Source organism: Manis javanica, chromosome 16 (genome assembly GCF_040802235.1).
Source record: "Manis javanica isolate MJ-LG chromosome 16, MJ_LKY, whole genome shotgun sequence".
Classification (NCBI taxonomy): Eukaryota; Metazoa; Chordata; class Mammalia; order Pholidota; family Manidae; genus Manis; species Manis javanica.
This window is the reverse complement of record NC_133171.1, coordinates 39,037,014-39,056,559: the sequence shown is the minus strand read 5'-3', so window position 1 is coordinate 39,056,559 and position 19,546 is coordinate 39,037,014. Positions and strand designations below refer to the sequence as shown.

Genomic DNA, 19,546 nt, shown 5'->3' with positions numbered 1-19,546 from the left:
AATGACATATGTTATGAAGAAATGTATGAAAAAACATGGTCAGAATGCTAGAAACATGTTCAGGAGGACATCTCCTCGATTTTCTCAGCATTGCCCAGTCTTAACGAGCAAGCATGCTATAGGTGAACATGAGATTTCATTCTAGGTAGTTGTTAAATTTGAATGATTTTATTATATACATTATTGTGATTATATTATATGCAGCTGTGAGCTGTTTCATTAGATGAGTTCCAAAGCACTATGTATGCTTCCAGTTTGTAGATGCCTTTCATTTTGCAATTACCCAAACCATTTGCAAACTTTGCATATGTGTACAAAGCCAAAGCGGTGTTTTATTGTGGAAAAAAATCAAGTGCATTAGAGTCAGGGAGACTTGGCATCAAGCACAGACATTATTGTTTTCTAGCTGTGATATTCAGGGGATTATTCCATCCATGTATGCCTTAGTTTCTTATCTGCGAAGTGGGGACATGAACACCTATTGCAAGTAATCTTGAAGAGAACTTACTGTGCAACACAGAAAAAACACATACATGATTTTTTTTCCTCTTTTAGCTTGTCTCAGTTATCTGTATGAACAAAGTGGGCAGAGGGTACTAATATATAGTAATAATCTAATGCAAGATTTTCTACAAATAGATGATTTTTTTAAACTACAAATGTCTTACATGACTTTTATAGAGGAGGGGCAGAGGTTTGCCCATGTTAGGCTTGCATTGAATTATTTGCCAAAGTGCTGGCCATTTGACAAGGAGGAGTGTGCTACAAAAGCAAACACATGGCTGATATCAAATATGCCGCAAATAAAATGTGAAGTGCATATTCTGTAAGTGGATAATTGAGAATTTCTCATATACACTTTCTATGCTTATGACCTGGTGACACACATGAGGGATGGGGTAATGCAGGAGTTAATGGAGGCCAAATTCTAAAATGCCCGAAACTTACCTCGCTGTAGAGAAGGATGCCACTGTCTACCAGGTTTCTGCTTGTTAATTTCTATGGTTGCTGCTACTGGGGAAATTGTTCTCATTTGCATTGTCTTTCAGTGACCTACCTGGAGGCAAACACCTGCAGACACTTTATGTTCACAGAAGTATCACTTGGGACAGAGACCCACATGCATTCAGTGCAACCAACTATGTTAAAATAACATTATGGGCAAATATTTCAAAGCTTAACATTTCAAACGATTGCTTCAGATACTATTTTACCCCCTCTTATTGCTCAGGAGTAATACAGGTCGCTGCCAACATAACTTCTCAGCCTCTCCTTTGCCCTGTGTGTTTTTAAATTTTCAGATAGAATTCTTACAGAGTTTTAATTGTAGGAATTCAATTACTGCATTCACTTTTTCTGTCCCTGGTGAAAGAATGATTTGACTTCAGCTGAAAGTAAAGCATGAATTAAAAAAATAAAAAAAGGAAATGCATTTGGTGAATAGGTATATGTTACTTATAAATTATGCATGTGTGCATGATTACATATTAAAGAAAATCTGTTAGTCATAAAGATTGTATTTGCATATTGTTCCATATATAAATATTTACTCTAAATACAAGTATATATGCATATATAACAAAAATATATATATGGTCTATACTGTAATTTATAAATTGTACATTTTAAGAAACATGGCCTGGAAAGGAAAATTCTGAGTGTGTATTAGCATTTTTTTTAAGGTATAAATTCCTTTAAAAACTATTTCCTTAGGCTGCTTACAGTGTTCTCCAAAATAATGGTTTGGAGTCAAAATGTTTCCTTTCTTGAATTAATGTTCAAAGCCTCTTTTTATTTTATTTTCAAATTTCTATTTGTATGTACTGTTTGTATGTGCTTAATATTTAGGAAGAAAGACTCAGCTGGCTTAGGGTTATAAAAATTTAAAGAAAAGCACTCCTTCCCCTCTGTATTGTCAGGATCCTGTTTGTGCAGAAGCTATAGACTTTACCTCTGGCGTAGTTACAGAGCACACTGAAGCAGAAAATTCCAGCCATAGTAAAGACGCTAGGCTAAGAATTTTGAAAGTGATCGCAACTTGAACCTGTTAGGCACAAATGCAGTAGACATGCAGTTGGTGATTACTATTACTTTGAATGGCTGAAACAATGAAAAAATCTGCCTTAAAGGTTTTTTACCTGTTGGCAGCTGTACTTAACAGTTCTCGTATTTAGGTTTTAGCTTTTCTCTTGGAGGTTTCTCAATGACGGAAATAAAAAAAATAAAAATTTAAGTAATTTATATCATGTTGACATTCACTAATTAGTCATCTTCTTTGGTTTCAAGAAGCATCAGGTCCATCCTGTACCAACAGGGATAGTAGGTTGAGTTCTTGTGTATATTGATGGGGAAACTGAGACATGGAGAGGAAATATTTTGCTACGTGTATGTACAGAGACAGGCTGTGGTCATAAATATATCCTACTTAATGAAACTGAGAGTCACATTATAATGCAACTAACAGATGACCTCCCATCACCAGCAAGTCTATCAGATCCCTGGCTGAGACACCTTCATTCGTGATGTTAACCTATTTATTGCTGCAGAATAGTTATCATCCTGCTTATTCATGTCTTTTCTCGTCAACTAGACTGCAATTTCATGAGGATTTACATTTTCCTATTACCTTCCAAATCTATTCAGTCCAACATTTTATTTTTGGTAAGGATCAAAGATTATTTGCTACTTGGTTGAAAAAAATTCTTTTGGGTATGAGAGTACAAATAGAATGATTTACTTTATGGAGTTAAAATATTTGAAGAAATGAGAGGAATGCAGTATAGATGTTGAAATAAGTGAGACTTTTTAGAAATAATTGCTGGATTTTATTGATTTGATTTATATATCTCAGGACTGAGTATCACTTATTGTGGCTTTCAATAGTGGTCACTTTCTATTTTCTACTAGAAAGTCAACAGATGTCTCTCGGGCCCACACAGAAGAATCTGCCTTTTCTTCACCAGCGCAAGATTTACTCATCTCACAGGCTCTTACTATCCAGTGGGGTAAGTTGAGGCATTTCTGTTCCTCAGATCAGGTAAAATGAACCCTTGCTTTAGGAAAAGAATAGTTTGGTTTGGTTTGAATCAGAATTATCCACACTGGAGCACTGTAATAACCACATGTTGAACATATTCACTCTTATTTTCATTTCACTTGTATAGAATAATCCAGCAAGAGAGAGGTTGGGTTAAGCAATTGAAAACGTACAGAACGGCCAGGAAAAGATTCACCCACCCGCCCATTAGAGTTTGAGACCAGCTCAACTGGTCCCAAATTCGTGGGGAGACATGGTCCCGCTCTCTGATTAAATTAGCGTGAATTCTGATCATCTAAAACCAAAGACGAGGCAACCCTGCGGAGAGTGTATCCTGAGAAAGGGGGCAGAGAAGGAGGAACCTGTACCCTCACCGCCTCCCCTGCCACAGCCCATTGACGTATCGTTGAATTAGAAGTTGCGAGGGAGAATTTCTTCCCAAGCGGTTCTCTCTTCCCATTTTTTTTTCCATGAAGAAACCTCACACAAATCTGAAAATATGAATAGACTAATTACCAGTGCCCTAATTTGCAAGTCCCATTCGGGGTCCCTTTCCACCCTTCCTGCCCACCCCCTCCACCCCTTCCTACTTGTCAGCAAGGGAAGAGGGAGCCGAGTGGGGGGGACAGGGAGCCTCGTCACAGAGTAAGTCAAGGGAAAAATGAAGTACTAATTAAGAAAGCCAGGGTGTTATGCAAATGGCGCAGGCACCGAAGGCAGCCTAATGAATGTGCCCACAGTGGATGGGGCGCCTTCGCCGCGCCGACAGCTGGCTCCCAGGAAGGTCAGGCGCAGGCGGGCGCGCGGGAGCATAATCCTTCAGATTGGCAGCTCTGCCCCCTGGTCACCGTTTGATTATCTCCCAAATTGCTGTATTTCACAGAGATAATGATTTTTTATGGTCACAGATTTGAAGACAACTGCTGTATCCTCGGGGTTGTCGTTCTGCAAGGAGACACGGCTGCTTCCTTCAGAAGAGAGAGAGGGGGAGAGGGTTTCTTCTCCTTTTCTCTCCCTCGCAACTTACTTCCCAGACTGTTTTATTATCTTAATGGCAACGGTATATATTAGTAAGGAAAACACCCCCCGTTGGGATTAATCCCAATCCTTTCCCGGTTCCTTAGCCGGTGCCCGGGTCTGGCAGTCTGTTATTCTGGTCTCTCTCATACTCAGGAGAAGGACGTGGTCCTCTCTGCAAAAACCTGAAGTCTGTATCCCCAAGGAAGACGGGAAGATTCACCTGGTGGCTCTCAGAATAACTGTGCATGGGAGAGAGGGCAGGGGTTCCCCACGTGACGTGATTTAGGGCCCAGCCTCTGAGAGCTGAGGCCGGTGCCGTGCCAAGCCTTCAGGTCACCTCCCCAGACCCCAGCTGCAACTTGCCCAGGATGGAGAGTGAGACTGTGCCTGTCTTTTGAGTTCTTTTCAAAGCCTTCAAAAGGGGAAACTTTGGGCTGGGGCTCCCAAGGAGGATTTTCATGTAATTCTAGTGTAAAAGCTATCAGGAAAAAAAGTTTCACCATATGATTACTCCCCTCGGAGACTGGTTTATTTAGTATTATTTGTATGATTACTTGTGAGCTCAGGACTTGCACAAACAGACTGATTTTTCTTTAAGAGAGCGACCACTGAAGCTCTGTTATGAACCCGATTTGCTGTTGGTACTGGGACATGACTGTAGTCATTTGAACCCGGTTTCTGCAAGGGTGCCCTTGACCTTACCACAGGGAGCATCAAGGTTTTGCAACTGGAAGAACTGCATCTTGAAAACCATTGGTGTTTCAGTTTGGCCTTAATTATTTCAACATTTGCTGGCATTTTAATATTTATGAAGAAAAGCACTGCCTGGGATTCATAGTTTAAATCACGTTTCTCATCTTAATTGAAGAAAATGGTAAATAGTGTAAATGAGGCCCACGTGGCTTGAGGTCTTGCTGGTGCTTATTTAGAAAACATGAATTCAAAGGTGGCTTAAGTCTACCTTTTCCTATCAAATATTAATTCCCTCATATTTTTCATTGTTTCTACTGTATTTAGTCAATAAGCACTGATTTATTTTAAAATATACAAGTTATCTATATGTGGGTTTCTGTGTGTTTATTTACAAAACTTTCAGAATAAAAGAAAAGGAAGGCTCTATCATTTATTTTCCCATGTCTGTGGCTAAAAAAAAGATGCAAAACTCAGTGCTTCTGCAGGCCAATTACCCACACATCAGTAGGTCCTAGCCTTTTTTTTTTTTTTTAACCTGAAAGGCTTCTCTCTGTATCCAGGTGAGTTTACATTGAGAAATAAGTTACTAGTCTCACCACAGAGATAAGATGCTTCCCTGGCATTCTGGTGCATGTTCATATTATGAATAGCAAAGGCTGATTTTTTTTTTCTTAGACTTTACATCATACTTTGAATATTTCAATGATTCCTACCAGGTATTGATCTAAGTAAAGAAAAAAATGCATAGCAAGGTAAGGGGGTGGGGTAAAGGGGCTGAGATTACTGTTTTAGATGCAGTGGTCAGGCCTCTTGAGCAGCTGATATTTATCTGAGATACAGAAAACCATGTGCAAGTAAAGGGGAAGGGTGTCCTGGCAGAAGAAACAGCAAGTTCAAAGACTTTGAGGTGAGATCATGCATAGCCTGTTTGAGAAATAGCAAGGATAGAGGTGTGTTTGGAATGGCATGTACAAGAGGTAAAGGGTAGGTGATGAGAACTGAGCATGGGATTGGAGTCAAGTCATATGTAAGTTTTACAGATATGGGAAGGAGCGCAGATTCTAAGTGGAATGGACAGACTTAAACAATCGTCTGCAAGTGGACTTTGAGGATTTCCATTGTTCATAATTATATTAATACTGAAGTGAACATCTTTGTATATAAACTTTTGCATATTTGTTTGTTCATTCATTCAATCATTATAAATATTACTGAGTGTGTACTCTGTGCCAGCTGCTATGCTACACACTAGGGATCCAATTGTGGAGAGATCAGACTTTTCTTACATGTAGCTTATAGTATATGGGGTATATGATAACATATATTTATACTCAGAATATATTTTAATTATTTCATAAGGAAATAGTCTTGGAAATGGAATCAGTCTATCAAGAAGATTGTACATTTCAAGTCACACACACATGAATTATATATTAAAAATAAATATCCATACTGCCCTTCAGAAAAGTTACCAGTGCATGTACTGACTACCAGTGGATGAAAGTCACTATTTCCTCTCCTCCACAGAGAAGCTCCCAAAAGGGAGCATTAATAAGAAAAAAAACTTGTTTCTTTTTCTTTTCAATTTTTATTTCTCTAATTATTAATGTAGTTGAATCAATTAAATTTACATTTTTTATTTTCATTGTCTTACTAAATTCAAAAGTACTTCCATTTGTTGCATTTCTCAATGCAAAGGCTAGATATTACTTATATTTTATCTATAATAACTAACTAGAAGTACAACAACTAACATTTAGGAGGTGTTTTAAGTGTCAGCGCAGTGTTAAACTCTTACACACATCATTTCATCTAATCCTCACCGAACCCTATTGTTTTCATTTCATCCCATTAGACTGTAAGCTCTTTGAGGCAAGGACCATATTGTTTAAAAATAAATATCCATGCTACCCTCCAGAAAAGTTACCAATGCATACACCGTCTACCAATATTTATTTTGCTCACTGCTATTTGCCTCTGAGTCTGGCACAGGAACTGACTTTGATAAGAAGTCATATACATTTTTCACATATTATATCTATAAATGAAGTCAAGGCATAGCAACTTCAAATAGCAAATCCCCATAGTTCATAAGTAGTGGAGCTAGGGTTTGATCCTGACAAGTCTTATTTCAGAAGCTGTGCTCATAGCCCAGGTGATTTCAGTTATTTATTAATAAAATTATCTGGAACCGAAAGGTGTGCACATCACCGTTCCCCCAGATGTGATGAATTGAGCTGATGTGTTCTATGTGGTCATGTACTTACGGATGGTTAAATTTTAGGAAGGAGTCAGAAAGAGAAAAGTGTCTGTTTATGACTGGTGTGTGTGTGTGTGTGTGCGTGTGTGTGTGTGCATGTGCATGCGTGTGTGCATGTGCTATTGCATGTTTTATGACTTAGAATATTAAGCTAGAAGGACACACTGTCTGAGGTCCACTGAGCCCAGTGCCTCCATAGACATAGACCTGTCTCAGATTCCCACTGGGGCTTGCTGAGTTAGGAGAAGCTGGTTGGAGTTTTGTGTCAGGTATACATTTAGACGGCACTGTTTCCCCAGTTCTGGCCACTGCCTCTTCTCCACGTCTCAGGAAGACAGTTCCCTCATCCCCTGGCCATTATGGACATGTCCTACTTTGTGTGGAGTATAGGTTTCCTTCTCAAGTGTCACGTAAAGGTAAAGTGCGAAGTTGTCTATTAATGTGAATAGGCTAAAAGAGGTGATATCTCAGAGATGTAGGCAATACCACATCATAGAATTATGTAAAAAAAAAAAGAGCTGTTTATTTTAGATTATATTATTTTCCCAAGATGTTTCAAAATTCAAATGGTATTAAAGGGTATACACTTAAAGGGCTCCCCTACCCCACTCCTCTAAACACTCCGGTTCTCTCCCAAGGCAGTCAACAATATCAGTTTCTCACATATATTTCCAGAGATAGTTCATATATAAGTAAGAAAATATGTATATGCTATCTGTGTGACATATGTACATATATACATATATATATGTATGTGTGTATGTATGTACATGGTATCTTTTCTATATATTTAAAATTTATACAATTATTCTGTACCTTGCTTTTTTTGGTTAGAAAGGCAGTATAGTGTACTTTTCTTTTGAAAGCAAAGACCAAAGCTAGACTAGCAGAGTTCAGATTTCAGCTATGCCAAATATTAGCTACTTGGTCTAAACAAGTTTGTGAACCTCTCTGGGCCTCAGTTTCTTCATCTGCAAAGTGGAAATGTAATAGTATGTATCTTATAGGGTTACTGTGGATAAGTCAGTATGTACGTAAAGCACTAAGCTTGGTTTCCATGATGTCATACTCATCCAATGGATTATCATCAATTCTAATCAATTCATAATATAATTCATAATCATCCAGTGGCTAGCTGTTGTGACTGCTCTTGTGATCATTATTTTTTTTGATCTTGTATCTCATTCCCATTTTAGTCCATAAAGGTTTTAAGTACCTTCATGGTATTGCAGTGTATGATCGTTCCTTAATAGATTCAGCCATTCCATATGTAGTACTTCCATCAATATTTTGTCATTGCAAGGAATGCCATAATGAAAGACTTTTCACTGATAATTCTAGACATATGGAGCGTATCTGTAGCAAAAATTCCTCAGAGTGGAATTGCTGGGTCCCATGGTGTGTTCATTTATAATTACTTAAGATCTTGCCTAACTCGCTCCTTAGGATGCACCGAGGCTCCCACCAGCAATACACGAAAGTGCTGGTTCACATAAACTCACCACCTTCTTGATAGGTGAAAATGGTGTTGGTGCAGTTTAAACGTGCCTTCCTTTGATTAGGAATGAGTTTGAGGAAATGTCTAAGAGCCATTTGTGTTTCTTTTTTTGGTTGAACTCTCTGTTAATGTATTTTTGGCCATTTTTTTCTGTTGGGTTGTTGGTATACTTATTGTTTATTTATATAAGGCTCTTACATTGTAGAGAGTGTGTTTTACAAATATTTTAGCCAATGAGTAATTTTTTTTCTTTTGCCTTGTGCAAGTGTGTGCCATGTACAAAGTCTTATAATTTTGTATCATTGAATTATGTCATCTTTTCTTTTATTGGTTTGATGTTTTGTCTTCTAAGGAAAAGTTTAAATGAATTGCAGTTGAAGTTTATAGATTGGTAAGGTTCTGGTTTGGCTTTGTATCTGACTCTTTTCCCTATTTGAATTTAAGTTGTTTGAGGGCAAGCTTTGTGTAAATTAACTCATATGAGTTTCTTTATATAAATTAATCCATTTAATCTCCATAACATTCCCAAGTCAGTACAACTACTATTTTCATTTTACAGAGGAGTACCATCTGCTCAGAGAGGTTGAATCATTTCCTTAATATTGCACAGCCACCAAGTTGAGTTGCCTGGCTCATGTGCTAGCCTGTGTAGACAGCACAGCCAATAAAAGGTAATGGATTTTTCTATAGAACAGGCACAACTGTCACAGTCTGTGACCAAAGAATGCCAACCAAGCCTCTCCATAATCACCATCTCCCATCCAGGAGTGGATGTCGAATCTACCCCAACATAGATGAACCAAGCTGGACAGGATATTTGCAAAATTATGTATTTTCTTTTTTTCCAAATCACATGTGTCGCGACCCTTCAGGGACCGAAGCAACATGCCCAAGGTCTTGATTCTTCTCTAGGCTTTATTGTCTAATCTCTCGCAGCGGTTACAGCAGTTGTCAGGAAGCTCCTCTCCCTCCGGGCGGGCTCCCTTATTTTCAGTCACCCAACCAATCCGGGACAGTATCATGCGTGACCTTTAAGCAGATAGGTGTCACACACCACTCTAAGCGGGCAGCACGAGCTGTGCACAGGTACGGAAGTCTGCTGGGCCAATCCCCAACAGGGAAGAGGGGAAAGGGTGGTGAGCAGGAAGCAGGCGCCATCTTTAGGGCGTTGTCCAGCTAGAGTGGGGCTCAGCCTCGGCCGTAGGCCGGGCCCCCACAACATGTAAAGAAGTTTAAAGCTGAGCAGATTGAACAATGCTTCTCTTTCTCATCCAGTGCCATACCAAATGGGAATGTCTTCCCTTCCCCTCCCCATCCCAAGTGATGTTTGCTTACCAGGCTTTCTAGACTTATCTGTGGAACTGAGCATAAGCCTTTAAGTCAAGCAGAAATCTGATGATGACCTAGAACTAGACAGCAGTGAGCTTAGACATGGGTGGCACCAATAAGTATGAGCCACCATGAGTCTTTAAGGTCTCTGTGCTGCCCCTTTTGGAAATGCACAAGAAGACCTGGGTGCCACATTTGATTGGCACCATCTGTGCAGGCCAAGAAACCTCAGAGTCCGCAAAGAGGCAGCATGTTACCCTGCCTTCTGGAATGGGTTTCTGGTTTACAAATGCCCAGTTAGGCAACATCATTCCAACTGAATATTCATACTAAACAAAACTAAATCTGCTACCTTTGTACCTCTTCATATAATAAATGTATCTTGAAAATTCATCTCTGTGACAACCTCTGTGTTCCTATTTGAAGGAACATCATTAACCACTTCATCCAGGGTTGGCTATGTGGTTTTTTTGTTTTTTTTTTTAACCTCAGCCTCATTTCTCATTATTTTGATGTGATTAATTCTAACTACAAGAATTAAAATGGGATCATTCTGCCTTCTTTTGATCACAGACTTGATTTTTCTGTAAGCATCCACTGTCCTATGCAAGCATTTCTGATAAAAATATAGGAAACGAACCCAGATTTATTCAACATATATTTAGTGTGAAACTGCCACTTGCCAAGAAATCTGAACCCGGGAACTCCAGCACTGCCTTTGGCAGGCATCAAACAGAACTTACAGCTTATTATCATCGTGAGATATTAGGAGGGGCTAGAAGAGGGATGGAAGAGCATGACGTAGAAATAAGAATCATGTTTTTTATAATTATGCTGCAAAATGTGGAGTTAGATTGAAGATTGATCTTTCACATAGAAGTACATCTCTACTATTTTAAGGGTTTTTCACCAATTTGTGATGTACTTTTCAAAACAGCTTTATTGAGAACTAATTTACATACATACAATTCACCCATTTAAATGATCCAATTCAGTGGTTTTTAGTATATCTGCAGATATGTGCAACCATCACCACAGTCAATTTTAGAACATCTTAATCACTTTTCAAAGAAACCCCGTACACTATCTGCCCTCCTGCCCTGCTAACCCCCTCCTCCCAGTCCTAGGCAATCACTAACCTCCTTTCTGTTTGTATAGCTTTCCCTGTTCTAGACATTCAGTATGAATGGGATTATATATGTGCTCTTTTGTAACTAGCCTCTTTCACGTAGTAATGTTTTCAAGGTTCATCTATATTGTAGCATGTGTCAGTAGTGCATTTCTTATTATGTCCAAATAATATTTCACTGTATGGATATGCCATATTTATTTATCCTCTCATCAGCTAATGGACATCTGGGTTGTTCCTATCTTTGGACTATTGTGAATAATGCTACTATAAATATTCATGTGTAAGTTCCTGAGTGGATATATGGCTTAATTTCTCTTGAGCTCTATATCCAGGGGTAGAGTTGCTGGGTTATATGGTAATTCTATGTTTGATCTTTTGAGAAACTGCCAGACTTTCCTTCAAAGTGGCCTCACCATTTGACATTTCCATCAGCAGTGTATGAGGGTTCCAACTTCTCTACATCCTCACCAATGGTTATTATCTGGCTTTTTGATTCTAGCCAACCTAGTGGCTGGGAAATGGTATGACATTGTAGTTTTGATTTGCTTTTCTCCGATTCTGAGCATCATTTCATGTGCTTATTGGTCATTTGCATGTCTAACTTTGGAGAAATGTCTATTCACATTCTTTGTCGATTTTGTAACTGAATTGTCTTACTATTATCGTGAAAGTTTTTTTATATATTCTGGATACAAGTCCCTTATTGGATATGTGACTTGAAAATACTTCCCCCCATTTGTTGGGTTTTCTTTTCATTTGGTGGGACTTTTAAATTTTGATGAAGTCCAATTTACCTTTTTATTAATTTTTTTGCTGTTCATGCTTCTGAAGTCATGTCTAAGAATCCTTTGCCAAATCCAAGGTCATGACAATTTACCCCTATATTTTCTTCTAAGATTTTATAATTATAACTCTTATTTTAAATCTTTGATCCATTTTCAGTTCATTGTTGTATATGGTATGAAGTAAGGGTACAAATTAATTCTTCACTTGGCTATCCAACTCCATTTGTTAAAAAGGCTATTATGCCCCATTGCTGATCCTGGAAACTTTGTGGAAAAATAATTGATAATAGATGTATGGATCTATCTCTGGACTTTTCATTATATCCCATTGATCTATATGTCTATCCTTGTGCCAGTACCACACTGTCTTGATTACGGTTGCTTTGTAGCATAGCTTTGAAATCAAGAAGTGTTAGTTCTCCTCCTTTGTTCTTCTTTTTGAGATTGTTTTTGCTACTTTGGGTCCCTTGCAAGTTCAGATGAATTTTAAATCAGGTTGTTCAATTCTGCAAATAAATCAGATGGGATTTTGATAGGGATTGTGTTGAATCCATAAATCAGTTTGGGGAATATTACATTTTTAACAATGTTAAGACTTCTGATGTATGACATTGGGTTATTTTATGTGATGTACTTTTAAAAAATATTCATTCATTGAACAGATATTTACTGAGCAACTACAGTGTGCCATGTATGTAGGATATGCCATGTCAGGCCTGCTTTTATGCAGGATCTTTGCATCCTTTCCTCTGGATACTAGGCCCTGAACATTCCCTGGCTTTCTTCAGATATTTCCTCAAATGCATCTTCTCAGTGAGACCCTCCCTGGCCACATACCCCATCCTTCATATGCACCACCTTTCTCCCCTTTCTACATTATTTTACTTCTTAACAATTATTATTTATTATATTTTCTTATTTTTTAAATTTTTTCTGTGTCCTAATACTGCAACAAAAAACAAAATGAAAAAAATTCTTGCTTTCATGGATCTTACATTCTAGAAGAAATACAAATAATTAGAAAAAAATATGTGAAATGTGTAAAATGATAGTAATAAATACTGCTTGAAAACTAAACTGAAGTTGAGAGTAAGCAGGACTCTATTGGGATTGTAGGGATGGTTGCAGTTTTAAACAAGATAGCCAAAGGCCAAGAGTGAGCTGGGGACCTAGGTGGATATCTAGGGAAAAAGTATTTGAGGCAGAAGGAACTGTGTGTGCAAAGGCCTGAAGGTGGGAGCAGACTTGAACTCTTGGAGGAGTAGTTGGGAAACCAGAGTGGCTATAGGCCAGTGAGACTAAACTAAGAGACAAGGGGTGGAGCAGGCCATTAGGTCCTTGCAGGTCATTTTAAGTGGAATTCAATATTCAAGGAGATTGAGAATTGTGTCTAAAGGGACACTATGTGTTTGAGGGACTGTGCTCCCAAGTATTGATGATAAGGATAAAGGAAGAGAAAGCAAAAGTGAGGTAATTATATGGTCAGATCTTCAACTCCACAGCAGTGTTCTATCAACTATCTGGACATTTTAACTAACTGCATAATTGCCTCAATTATCAACTGTGCATTAATAGACATCAGTCATCTAAATTAATGCTACAGAATATCTTAACATGCTAGCTTCCTCCCTCCTTCTTTTGGCTTCAAAGAACCTTAGTTGGTTTGCCTCTCAGGCCTATTGTAAAACCCACTGTTGGTGTCTGGTGGGGAATACTTCCAATATCCTTCGACCATCATAATATAATTTACTGGTAGCAATTTACATCACTATGTTGTGTGGGGGGGCCTTAATGAAAGAGGCACATTTTAAATATATTAAATATTAATAAATAAAATAGCCAACTGAACCAAGTACATTTTTGACTGGTTAGAATCTCTAGCCTGAAGTTCCTCTGATCTGGTGATAAAAGGGGTTGGTTTGAACAATTCCATGACACTTTCACAAGTTCAGATGTCCCTAGGACAAGGACAATTCAAATTGTGCATAAACAATAGAGAATGGCAGAGCCTGTGGCTGAACTGGAGAATGTATGCCTCACCTACAGGCTGTTAAATTCAAATTTTTTAAAACTGCTGCACTGGCTACAAAAGAAATCTGTCAGCCTTGAATGCTACACAAGGTTGGCATTGTGCTGAAGTCATTATGTGAATTATCTCATTAACTCATTATGAATTATATGAGGTAGGGCCTCTCCTATCATCCTCATTTTCCTGCTGAGAAAACTAAAGCCTCATCAAAAAGTAAGTTACTATTAAGAAGTAGAGTCAGAATGTAGCTACAAGCAACTCTGTTTTCATAATCTGTGATCTGAAACATGATAACATGCACACTATATACAGCAGGTAAGCAACCAGCTACTTTCCCCCCTATGGATTACAAAGCAGGTAGCATTTGACAGCAATAGAATAGCACTGTCCTTAGATATAATTGCAGACCATGTAATTAAAAATTTTCTTGTAGCCCCATTTAAAAGTGTAAAAAGAAACAGATGAAATTAATTTCAATAATGTGTATTATTTAATGTTATAGATCCAAAATATTATTACAATAAGTACAATGTAAAAAACTACTAATGAGATATCTTGCATTCTGTATCTTGGGAATGGGGTCTATTTTACACTGAAATCACATTTCCACTATGAGTAGCCACATGTCATGTGTTTCATAGCCACCACTGGATTATGGCTACTGTATTGGATAGTAAAGATTCAGATGATTGGCTGAATTTTTCACAGTTAATTTTTCCTTTGCATCATATGAAGCTATAATCCAAACTGGTTTTCTTGTAGGCTAAGCAGGAACTCCACCAATGTAATAATTACAGGGAGGAGTTGCCAGCAGGTGCTTTACTTCAGATCTCATTAAGAAGTTTGTGTGGACCTCTCAGCACAAAGGGTTTGAGATCCTGTGAATTTATGGCCTAAGTTATATGGGGTTTACACATATGTACTGATGTTACCTAAAATATCCCTTCCTACAACGTTCTCTTTATGAACCAGTTTGGTGGGTGGAATATTTATATGCTTTCGCTATGAACATAGAGCATTATAAAGGAACTATGCTTTGTGTTGCTAACTTAAATGGATTTGGAAAGCAAAGTGGAAAAACTATAACTTTATGATAAACGTTACCACCTCCCTATAATGCGTTAATATATTTTATAGTTAAAATGGAATGGAACATTGAGGCACTTATGCAGAATATATAAAAGCACAGCCAGTGAAAGAGACCAAAAATTACATTGGAGCTTATTAATTTGTGAAAAAAAACAAAGTATTCTCAGACAGCTGCAACATCAACTCCAGTGAAAAATATTCTCACATGTCACCAACTTCCACCCCATAATCCTGCAAGGATAAAATTAAACAAAACAGTCTCCTCTATTACTAAAGTCTAAGTCTTCAGGGGAATGTCCTACCTTATACTTTAAGTTACTAAAACTTTAGGCATAATTGTGCAGCCACATGTCTCTTTGTGTCTGTGCTGTATAATTGCATACAGATGGACCCAGTCTTATGCAATACTTACTCCTTAAAAAGTTGAGTGCAAATTTAATATTAAAGATCCTTTAAATGTACTACTAAATAGTTTGCTATTTCAAGGTTCTTTTATAAGATTAATGACCCCCTTATTCCTTTCTTTGGCAAAGTAGTTTTAATATAGGATTTTTGTAGTTTTTAAAAATAGTGTTTCAAAAGTGTGGAGAAGAGAGAAGAAGAAAACTGTTGCTGTATGTAGATCACCTAGTATGCCACCCCTGCCCCGGGTCATACTCCATCTACCTATGCAAAGGTGTCACTCATTCTCTTTTTTCTATCTGTTTCCTGGATATCCATAGTAACATACAATCATACTTTAAATTATCCAATCTAAAGAAAGAGGTACCTCTCATGATCCCTTTAGCTTTCACTTACCACCCCTTTGCCTCCCTACACAGCAAAATGCCTTGAAAGGGTTATCTACCTGTCTCCAGGTCCTTTCCTTAGAGCTGGTGAGGTCTATGCTTTGTGCGTTTGTCAAAACCCCTCTAAGATGATTATCATTAGTTCTCTATACAAAGAGTAGGAATAAAATGATCAGAAGTATCTCCCATAGCAAGGAAAACAGGCACACACATGCCTTCAGACATTCTTCTCCTTCACCAAAAATACCTTATTCATGACTGAATTAGTTTGCTGGGACTGCCATAACGAAGTGGATGGCTTGGAAGCAGAATTTACTGACTCACAGTTTTGGAGGCTTGAAGTCCAAAATCAGCGTGTTGGCAGATCCATGTTCCTTCGAAGGAGCTTGGGAAGGATCTGCTCCATGCCTTTCTCCTGATCACTGGCAGCCTCACACGTTCCTTGCCTTGTAGCTATCTTCACCCTGTGTCTCTTCATTTGTCTGTCTAAATTCCCACTTTTTATAAGGAAGATCAATCATACTGAGTAAGGGTCCACCCTAATGACCTCATTTTAACTTGATTACCTCTGAAAAGAGACTATTTTCAAATAAGATCACATTCTGAGGTATTGGAAGTTAAGACTTCAACATGTCTTTTTCTGGGGGCCACAATAACCTAGAACAGCTACAGTCCAAAATCTAGTTTTCCTTTAACCCACCTCTAGGGATGTGGATCTTAAATGTGTTGGAGAAATTTGGTCTATTCTTCACAACACAGTCTGCAAATTCATGTGGGCTCTAACTAAATAAAATGATCATTCATGTCTTTGAGATTGACCCTACTATGCTTTATAAAGAAATGAAGGAATCCTATGGAATATATTTATCCATTCACCCATCCATTCATCCATCCATCCATCCAACCATTTATTATTTTCACAAAAATTTTAGGTGCCTAGTATAAAGTTAGTAGTTTGCAAGGTACTTGGGAATGGGGAGGCATACACCAGCAAACATTAATCTTTGCTTTTGGGGAGGTGTAATGTAGATTGTATGACAAGGCATTCTATATGAAAACTGAAGTAAACTAAATTTACAGAAATGCCATGTCATTTTTTAGTTTAATACTCGGGGTGGGGATATCATCAAATAAAAATGCTAGCCAAGTTCTTTACAAAGGTATGACCAAGATTGGCTCAATATCAATTTTCTTAAGTTCTCAAATTTTGCTTATAATAATCTTTCTTTCTTATATTTCACCTTAGCTTTGAAGCCTTGTCCTAATTTGATCAGGCCTCATAATTCGGAGACTTCTCGTTTCCTCTCTCCCCTTGTGGGTGAAGGTGGGGCAATCATGGTGCCACCCATAGGCTCAGCCAAGCCGAAGTTCTGGGGACAGCGTCAAGTCGTTCAAGGTCTAGACTGCCTGTGATCACCCAGGACACTTTCCTCAACGGACTGTTCCTTCCTGTTCGCAGCAGTTCTTGCAGGAAGAACAGAAAACCTAGAAAGTGTAAGGTCTGCCTCCTCCCTGTAGTTTCTGGGGACCCAGTGCTCTCTGGGCATCTGGGAGTGTCTGCTGTTCCACCTGCGTCACTGTCCACACTCCATGAGGGATACCCACCATCCTTTCAGTGCATTTATTTCCCACTTCTATTAACAGAGTTGGTTTCTGCTACTTCTCATTAAAAAAAAAAAAAAAAAACTGGAAAATACACTCTCTGCCTCCAATTCTCAGGCCTGAGAAAGTTTCCCCCTCAAAATTCCTAAGGTGCTCTGACCATATGGTTCGGTTCTTCTTCCACATCCCTAAAAGGACTATCCACATAATTGCCAGCGCCCTGAAAACCGCTGTCTCCTGTTGGTGCCTCCCAGGATCCCTGATGCTCTGAGTTCCCATTCTTGTCTATGATTCATCCTTTCTGTTAAGATATGTTTAGAGTTTCCTTAAAATATTACCTTGGCCTCCCTTCCTAGGTGCATCCCTTCCCAATTCTCTCAGCTAAGCCCAGCATCTCTCATTTCCTCTGTCTTTATGTCACCGATTATTTTGTTCTCATTAATGTCACATTTCACACCTCCTCCTTCCCTCTTGTGACCCTGGCTGAGCTTCCAGATTGCATTTCCTATTTGTGTTACCCGTACCTGGTATCCTCATCCTCTCACCTTCAGACTTAAGACTAGACCTCAGAATCGTCTGGAAGAACTCCAACTCTCAGCTACTGAATTTGAATGTTTGGCAGGGGGGGCCCCATGGAAGGACGATATATTTTTATAAGCTCCTTTTTATGTTCATAGCTATTTAGAATATACAACCTCAGATCATGGCTTCTTTTCCAGTACTCTTTGTGTTTTCATTTAGAGCTTAGAATACTCAGCTTTGATCACCAACATCCAGGGTCATTCCAGAGATAAGGGATTTGGACCTTCATTTCCTCCAAAGAATAAATGGATTCTGATCTGTTTTCTACACCACTGACTAGTTTAGATCCTCATGGAATGGAACCAGATGGAGCAGCCAAGATTGTATGGGCTCTTTTAGGCTCAGTAATGACCTCTGCTTCATTCCTAGACACCCATTCTCAGTTCTAGACCCACAAACTCTCTGCATCCTATGCATCAGGTCCCCTCTCTGCCCTTTCATACCATCATCCTTCACAGCACTGACATGTGACAGTATGTGCCTGTTGTACAATTACTTACTATACATTTATCTTTTCCATTATAAGTTTGATGAAAACAGGGATTTTATTCTGTACAATGCATGGACCAGTGTCCAGCCCATAGCAAATGTTCAATAAATGTATGTTGAATAAGTGAATACATACCTCCAATCTAGATGTTTCATAGAAACCTCAAATATAACATTTCCCCAAACTTATCTTCTCTTCCTCTATGAGTTGTCTTTTTTTTAAATACATTTTTAACTTAGACTTACAGACCTCTGATGTTTTTAACCATCTCTGTAGTTTTGCCTCTTTCAGAATGCCATATAAACAAAATCATAAAAGGTAGTTTTTTAGACTGGCTTCGTTTGCTTAGTGATATACACTGGTGATATGCACCCATGCTGTTGTACGGTTTATTTCATTCCTATTTGTCACTGAATAACGTACTGTGTGGATGTACCAAATTTACTCTTCACCTGTTGATGGGCATCTCAGTTCCTTCCAGATTTTGATGAATATGAATAAACTCTTATATACATTTGTGTATAGGTTTTGAGTAGGCCTATATTTTCAAACCAGTTGGAATAAATATCTATGAGCACAGTAGCTGGATAAGGCTAGTTAGTTACTTAAGAAACTGCCAAACCACTGTCTAAAGTGACTGTACCATTTTACATACCTACCAGCAATGAATGAGAATTCCTGTTGCTCCTCATTGTCACCAGCAATTGGTGTTGTCATTTTTCAGGTTTTTTGCCATTCTTTTATATTTGCAAGGGTAGCTCTGTTGCAATCTGCATTTCCCTAATAGCAAATGATTTTGAGTGTTGGTTTATCTTTTGGGATATTTGACGTGTGTTGTACACCCTGCCCTTCACCACCTTCTGTCCCCTACTGTCTCACACACAAAATGTCTTTAAGAACAAAGACCTACAATGTCGTATTTATATCTGTATTTCCAGTGGCTGGCACAGAGCAGGCATTCATTAGATGTGTTGGCTGACTGACCAGCTGTCTTGAGTTTAAGGTGATGATTGAGGTTGTGTTCTTCAGAATGGAAGTAGTGCCATATTTTGTCCACTCATGGCTTCATTAAAGCATTGTAGGTAGTATCCTGATGATATGCTTGCAGATATCAACTATGAAAAGCCAGAAAATACAAACTTCATTCAGTTATTCTCTAGTATTTGCCAAAAACTATAGGTTCATTGCTCCCCACTTCTAACTCCAGTGCTT

General features: G+C 38.4%; 1 long non-coding RNA gene across 1 annotated transcript in view; it reads left to right on the top strand.

The window, feature by feature from the left end:
• LOC140846809 (uncharacterized) overlaps positions 1-19,546 on the top strand; it is a 319,154-nt gene that overhangs the window by 216,644 nt on the left and 82,964 nt on the right. Inside the window, exon 2 of the long non-coding RNA XR_012126245.1 lies at positions 2,908-3,005. This is a non-coding gene — a long non-coding RNA (uncharacterized lncRNA). The remainder of the gene's footprint in view (positions 1-2,907; positions 3,006-19,546) is intronic.